Here is a 6,358-nt window from a genome sequence, read left to right as displayed (position 1 = left end):
CTCCTTTGTATGCAAGGAGAGGTTTCTTATCATTTCTTCATGCATACATGCTTTGAATTTGAATAGTTGTATATTTGAATACTGATAGCTAAGAATTGCTGTCATTAATAGCTGCAATTCTGAGGACTGATGACTGCTCAAACTGAGGAATTCACAGAAATCTAGTCGATATACAAGGCTTGCCCAGGAGAACGGGAAGGGGAACAGCCTCCTGCAGAAGAGTATTTTAGCTCCGAGCACATAATACAGTACCATTGCAGCCTCAAGGTGAGGAATTTGTTCTTCTGAACTATCGGATGTCCCAAAAGAGGGATAATTGTGTATAGACTAGAAATAGAAACAGACATAAGGAACCATCATTGCTCCTGCCACTCACACACCACTTTGATCCAGCTGAAGTGATTTTTTTTTTCCAGTGGGGAAAACAGATTTAGATGTTTTCCTGACCTATGTTTCTTAGGGAGGAAAGCATGAAGAATGTTACTGTCTTATTATTTCCACATGCAGTTCCAATAACTTTGTTATCTTTTGTGAAAGATCTGTATAGAAAGCCCATCCTTTCATTTTCTTTGGGATGTTTGCTCTTCCTCCCATAGCTGCAATCCGTGTAAATGGCACAGAGACAAGTAGCTTCTGAGTTAGAGCTGTAGTTTCCCAGGCCAACTACAGAAGCACGGGCAAGCAATTCATTCGCTAAAGGCTTCTCATAATGTTACAGATTATAATAGGCCAAACGGGAATGAAGATGGAGGGCCATTAGGAAAGGGTGCCTGGGCATGTCAGGGAGCAGCAAGGGCCAGCTGCTCTCCAAGGACAGGGGAGTGGGGAGCCAAGGATGACCCCAGCACGGGCAGCGCCCTCACCAGCCCGCTGCCACCCCACAGAGGCTGAGCACAGCAGGCAGAGATGGCAAAAGGGTCCACTGACAGTCTCAAACGCTGCAAGTAACAAACCAGGTCCAAGGTCCAACCAGAGAGCCCAGACAGGAGCAAAAGGAGATAGGGCCAAAGACAAGCAACAACAAGGGTCCAAAGTCCTTCCTAGAGACAGGGCTAAAGACGAACCTGAAGACAAGTGCCCTAACAACAGAGCTTAGGGGCCCAGGCTTGGGCTTAAGTGGGCTCCCGGCCTGTGGGCAGGGCTGTGGGTGGAGGCTGCAGGTAAGGCTTGTCAGGGCCATTAAGGCTTATTAGTGCCCTCAGGGTCATGACAGCACAAAAGTATTGTGGGGCCTTTAATAATTCTCATGTAAGTATTTGCAAAATCCATGTGATTATTTACCTCCATTAAGTACATAGGAGGGCATGTTTTGAAAGCTACAGAATCTATCAACGACAGAATCAGCATAAATCATAAGACTATTAACATTCTGCCATTAAAAATTTGCCATTATAAACTACTCCTTTCTTAATCCATAAAATTACCTATGAAATATTTTTCAATAGTTTGTTTTTTTTTTTTAACTTAACAAATTGTGGTGTTTTGAATTAGAAACTTATTTGCTTGGCGATATTTTCATTAAACATATCTCTTCATCTTATCACACAGGGTGTAAGTGCAAGGCTCAGGCTCAGGGAATCCTCTTTAGTATCCTAAAGTGGCAAGCTTATCTGTGCTATTTACTATTCCAAAACCTGCTATTTAGGAGAGTCTTTCTTAATGCTTGTCATTTATTACCTCAGCTGCCTGCTTCAGAGTATCTAAGAGTAAGCCATTGTCAGCTAGGGGTTCTGCCTGAAGAACTGCAAAATCAAACTTCTGTCGCTGCTCATAATTGTGGGTAATTACATATGTGGAGTGTGACTGTATACAATGGAAATGTGTTTACTTTGTCTTCACAGAAACTAGAGAAGTAAAAATCTAGAAATTTCTTGCTGTCACTACCCATCTGACTTTTGCTGTGAGTGCCTCCGGACTAGACAGAGAAGATCAATATTTGTTTTCTTTCTGATGCTTACTAGAGGGTTGCCAGTACTTACATTCTGGTTAACTTCAAATGAATGCTGTTACTTGCAGAGAGAAAATTACGTCCTTGATTTAGTGTTTCAAGAAATCTGATTCTCCTGGCATCATGCTTGCAAGGGTGTTCCTGTCCTAATATTGTCTCAGTTGCAACATTGGCAAGTCAAACCCAACAATTCAGAAAAAATACAGTCTTACAGTTTTACTGTAATTAAAAAGATACAAGGAAAGTGATTTCATAATTAACATTTTCCTCACCTAGTTATTGTTGTATAACAGCTGAGAGGATGATCAGTCAAGTAGTGGGAAGCTGCCTGGGATGGCATTGCTGCTGAGGAGTCCGTGTGAAACCTCTGTGGAGTAGCTAAAAATGTCACCTAGGGCCGCTTTCACAAAGCAGTCAAGTCATTGCTGGGTGGGCTTTAACACTCATTTCTGTGGATTGGCTCACACCTCCCATGGGTTTCATATTACTTCAGCCTAAGGGAAGCTTTTCTTTGATGTCCAGGTTTTGCTAGGACTTTTAGTAATGCGACGGAGCTCACCAGCCTGCTAACCACCTCTATTCCCTCCAGTTTTTCATTCTCTCTCTTGTATTAGGGGTCCCCAAACCGGACAGAGTATTCCAGATGTGTCCTCACAAGTGCTGAGTAGTGGGGAGTAGTCACTTGATGTGCTGGCCATGCTCTGTCTAATATAGCCTGCTATGCCATTAACCTTCATCACTGCAAGGGTGCATTGCTGATACACGTTCAACTTGTCCTCCAGGATCTGCAGTGCTTTTCTCCAGAGCTTTTCACCCTAGCAGTCAGTCCCCAGGTTGTACCAAAGCATGGGATTATACCATCCCAAGTGCAGGACTTGGCATTTGCCTTTGGAAGATGCACTGCATGAGCAGTCAGGACCGCTCCGAATGGTAGCCCTACCATCCTGCGTATGACAAATGTAGTGTAACATGGAAGCTTGCTGAGGGGACATTCTGTCACTCTGGCTACTGATGAAGATGTACACTTAGTTTATTTTACCTATATGCACCCGAAAAAATGGGGTTACATTGCAAATAATTTTGAACCTGTGTCTAAATGGATGCAGGTCCAGAACTAGGAGACGGTCAAATTCTGCTTAGAGTAATAGCATTAATGATACATTGATGCTATGTAACATTTTGTATCTGGATTTCTGAAAAAAATATATGAAGGTGGGGACTACACACTGAATGAAAAAGCAGTTCTCAGGCAACCCTCAGTCTGAAGAAAGGATGAAATCCTCTAAAATCAGTAAGTCTGATGAGCTCCCTTTCAGGCTTTTCATAATCCCAGTGGATTAAAAAAGACCGATGATGATAATGCTACTTGACCAAGTAAACATGGTCTGTGGCAAACCTGAACAAAGCTGGGCAAACTAGCAAATACTGGGCAAAGCTATCAGCTGTGTAACAGAGGTAAAAGGGCAGCAGAAACAGCTGTGAGCGTGATCCTGGGAAGATCACAGTTGGGCAAAGTGCAAATACAGAGCTTGTTAGAATGGCAGATTTCTGAGAAGGGGAATAGCCTCCTATCATTTTTTTTTCCATGATGTATACAGGGAGATGGAACAGTATGTAAATAGATAAGAGAACACTGAGATCGTGCCTGACCCTTCTCACCTTATTTCTCAGACTGGCAAAAATGACCTTACAAGACCATGAACTTTGACCAGCTAGATGACTAAATGTGTAACGATGTTTTTCTCTCTGCTGTGAGAATTCAGGGCCTTTTCTTCCATCCTCATTCAGGAAAATTACGATTATCTTCATTGAATGAAATGGAGTTCACTCAGCATAAACCAGAAGTGAGATCAGAGTTAGAACAGAAAATGTCTGTCTTGCCCTAAGTCACAGAGCTAGCTGAAGTAGGTGCAGGAGCAAAACCCACTTGATCCTGACCTGTTTTCTGTAATAAAATCAAAGAACAATTCTGAGAGAACTGGAAATGGACATGGTGTCTGAAAAGTAAATGATGAGGAAGTATGTGCTTGGAGGAGGAAAACTGACAACAGATTTCAACAGCAGAGAAGGTTTCTATTGATAAAAGGAGAAATGCTACAGCAAGTTTACAAATAGCATATTATCTTTGTTTCAAAAATGTGTTTTATATAACTTCTAATTAAGCATCACTATGTCACAAGATAGTGCATGCTATGTTCACAAGGATGTGTTTGTGTCCCTCTGCAGTTATGAGAGTTAGTATATAGAAAAAGAATAAAGTAGCTCAAACAGAAACTGAATAAACAGGGGAACTTCAAGTACTCTTTTTGTTTTTAATAGCATAGGATGTGATCTCACAGGAAAGAAAATTATTCCTACAGAGTTCTTACGGCAAATACTCTGGAGTTACTTCTGTGCCCTGATCACATCTTCTGTGTTCTTCATGCCTTTGTTTCTATATTCTCATGCTCAGCAGTGAGTATAATTATGAATGCCTGTCACTTGTTTAAACAAATGCTTTGTTTGGCAACCTTTGTTTTCCTGCTGCTGATGCAGCTGCAAAATTGTGTGCACAGTGTGTTAATTTTTTACCTTTGATGCTATGGTAAGTTTTTTTTTCCTAACAAAAAAAAGGAAACCAATGAATGAGATACCAATCTCTTTTGATCCACACAAAACATGTGAAAGCAGCAACTTCCTTAGGAAACAATAGTAAATGAATGCTGATACAACGGTAAAATAAGCTAGATATTTCCTGGAACCAAATGATTCTTCATAACATGACAGAGAAAAGTTAGCACATACATAAAATGCAAAAGAGAGAGAGAGACTAAAAAAAGAAGATCAAAAAGGTGAGGAAATAAAACAACAAATAAATATCTTGTTATTTTATTTGGGACAACAGACTAACAGGGCAACAGGATGTATTTTCTTCTATAAAATTAAAAAATGAAATTGATATACTAGCACCCTGAAGTTCTTATTCATTTTTACAAGGGGGAAGGAAAATAAGAATGGATTTGGTGTAGGCACTTGAGCAAGTTACCATGGTTTAAATCAGAGTATAACTTACAGTGTAGCAGCTTCTTCCTGGTGCTGGCTCATGGGCAGTCTCTTATCCCATGGTAACGTGAAGCCTTCATTCACTAGAGGGGGACTTACACTGCATTTCATTACATTATTGCACAAATATTCAGGTGAGCACATTTTTGAAAACTCATAAAGCTTAAGAGATTGTGAAGCACAGGAAACAATTATCCTTGGGTAAGTCATTCATGTGTTGGTACTGTAAGTTAAAGACTAAAAACCAAATTTGGGCCTTCTGATTTAAGCACAAAGGAGGTCTCCGCTGTTAGGTTGTGAACAGAAGGATCCTCTTTCTTCTGCTGTTTATCAATGTTTTCTGTCATACTTTATGCTGTGTGACGAGTATGTCGTATCTGGCTGTGTCAGTCTCAAGGGGAACAAGGGGTAGGCTGTGATAGCAGAGTCTCTTCATGATTTATTGGTGTAATTCAAAATTTTAAAAGTAAACACCCCCTGCTTTGCAAGAAATGATAGGGGAAAAAATCTAAAATATTATCTCTGGTAAAGAGGGGAAAAAACCCTACAAGAGGTAAGTTAATTGTATATTCCAGATTGCTGTAATGATCAGAGCGGACTGACTCGCTAGCAGAAGGTAGTGCTGCAGCCTTTCTTAGTGATAAATTGCTCTATTATTTTTTTATTATGTTGCTATCTCTGATCAAAGATGTAAACATCAGTTGGATCCTGCCAGTATTTCCTGCAGTTAATTTGATGACTATAGGTGAATAGTATAATTGGTTTATGACAATGAAAGTTTTTCTGTTTTGTGTTGTTTTAGCTGAGAAATGATTTCCTGACTATACAGAGAGGAGCGGGATCTCACATCCTCAGCAGAACGTGAATTAATAATCTCTGGGAGAGGATGTGCTGATGAGAAAACAGAACAGCTTTTACATCGGATTTGGTTTATGATGGCAAAGGCTTGTACTAGCAACTTTCCACAGCAGGTAGTACACTGATATTTATATCACTGTTTTTCTAGCTGGGACTTGGCAATCGCTTGAGTGCAGCAGAAACTGTTTGGCAAATCTGTTGCAGGGCAAATCTGTGCAGCAAAGCGTGAAATAATCCTGTGTGAAAAGTCAGTTTATAAGTCGTTTAACCTTTGAACTTCCTAATCTGCTTGTGAAGGAAGAGAACACAATAAATAAATCAACAGACTCAGCTGAACAGTTACAAATCTGGAAGCAGAAGGAAGGGTTTTCCTAACACACCAGTTGTTAATTCCCAGGCTCATGACAACTCTTTAATACTGCAAACACCAGCTTGAGAAGTCACTACCAGCACTTTCGAAGAAAGGCACGGTGCACGTGCCTCTGTCAGCATAAGTTTCCCTGCCTGAAA

This window comes from Gymnogyps californianus, chromosome 12 (genome assembly GCF_018139145.2).
Source record: "Gymnogyps californianus isolate 813 chromosome 12, ASM1813914v2, whole genome shotgun sequence".
Lineage (NCBI taxonomy): Eukaryota > Metazoa > Chordata > Aves > Accipitriformes > Cathartidae > Gymnogyps > Gymnogyps californianus.
This window is presented reverse-complemented; position numbering follows the sequence as displayed.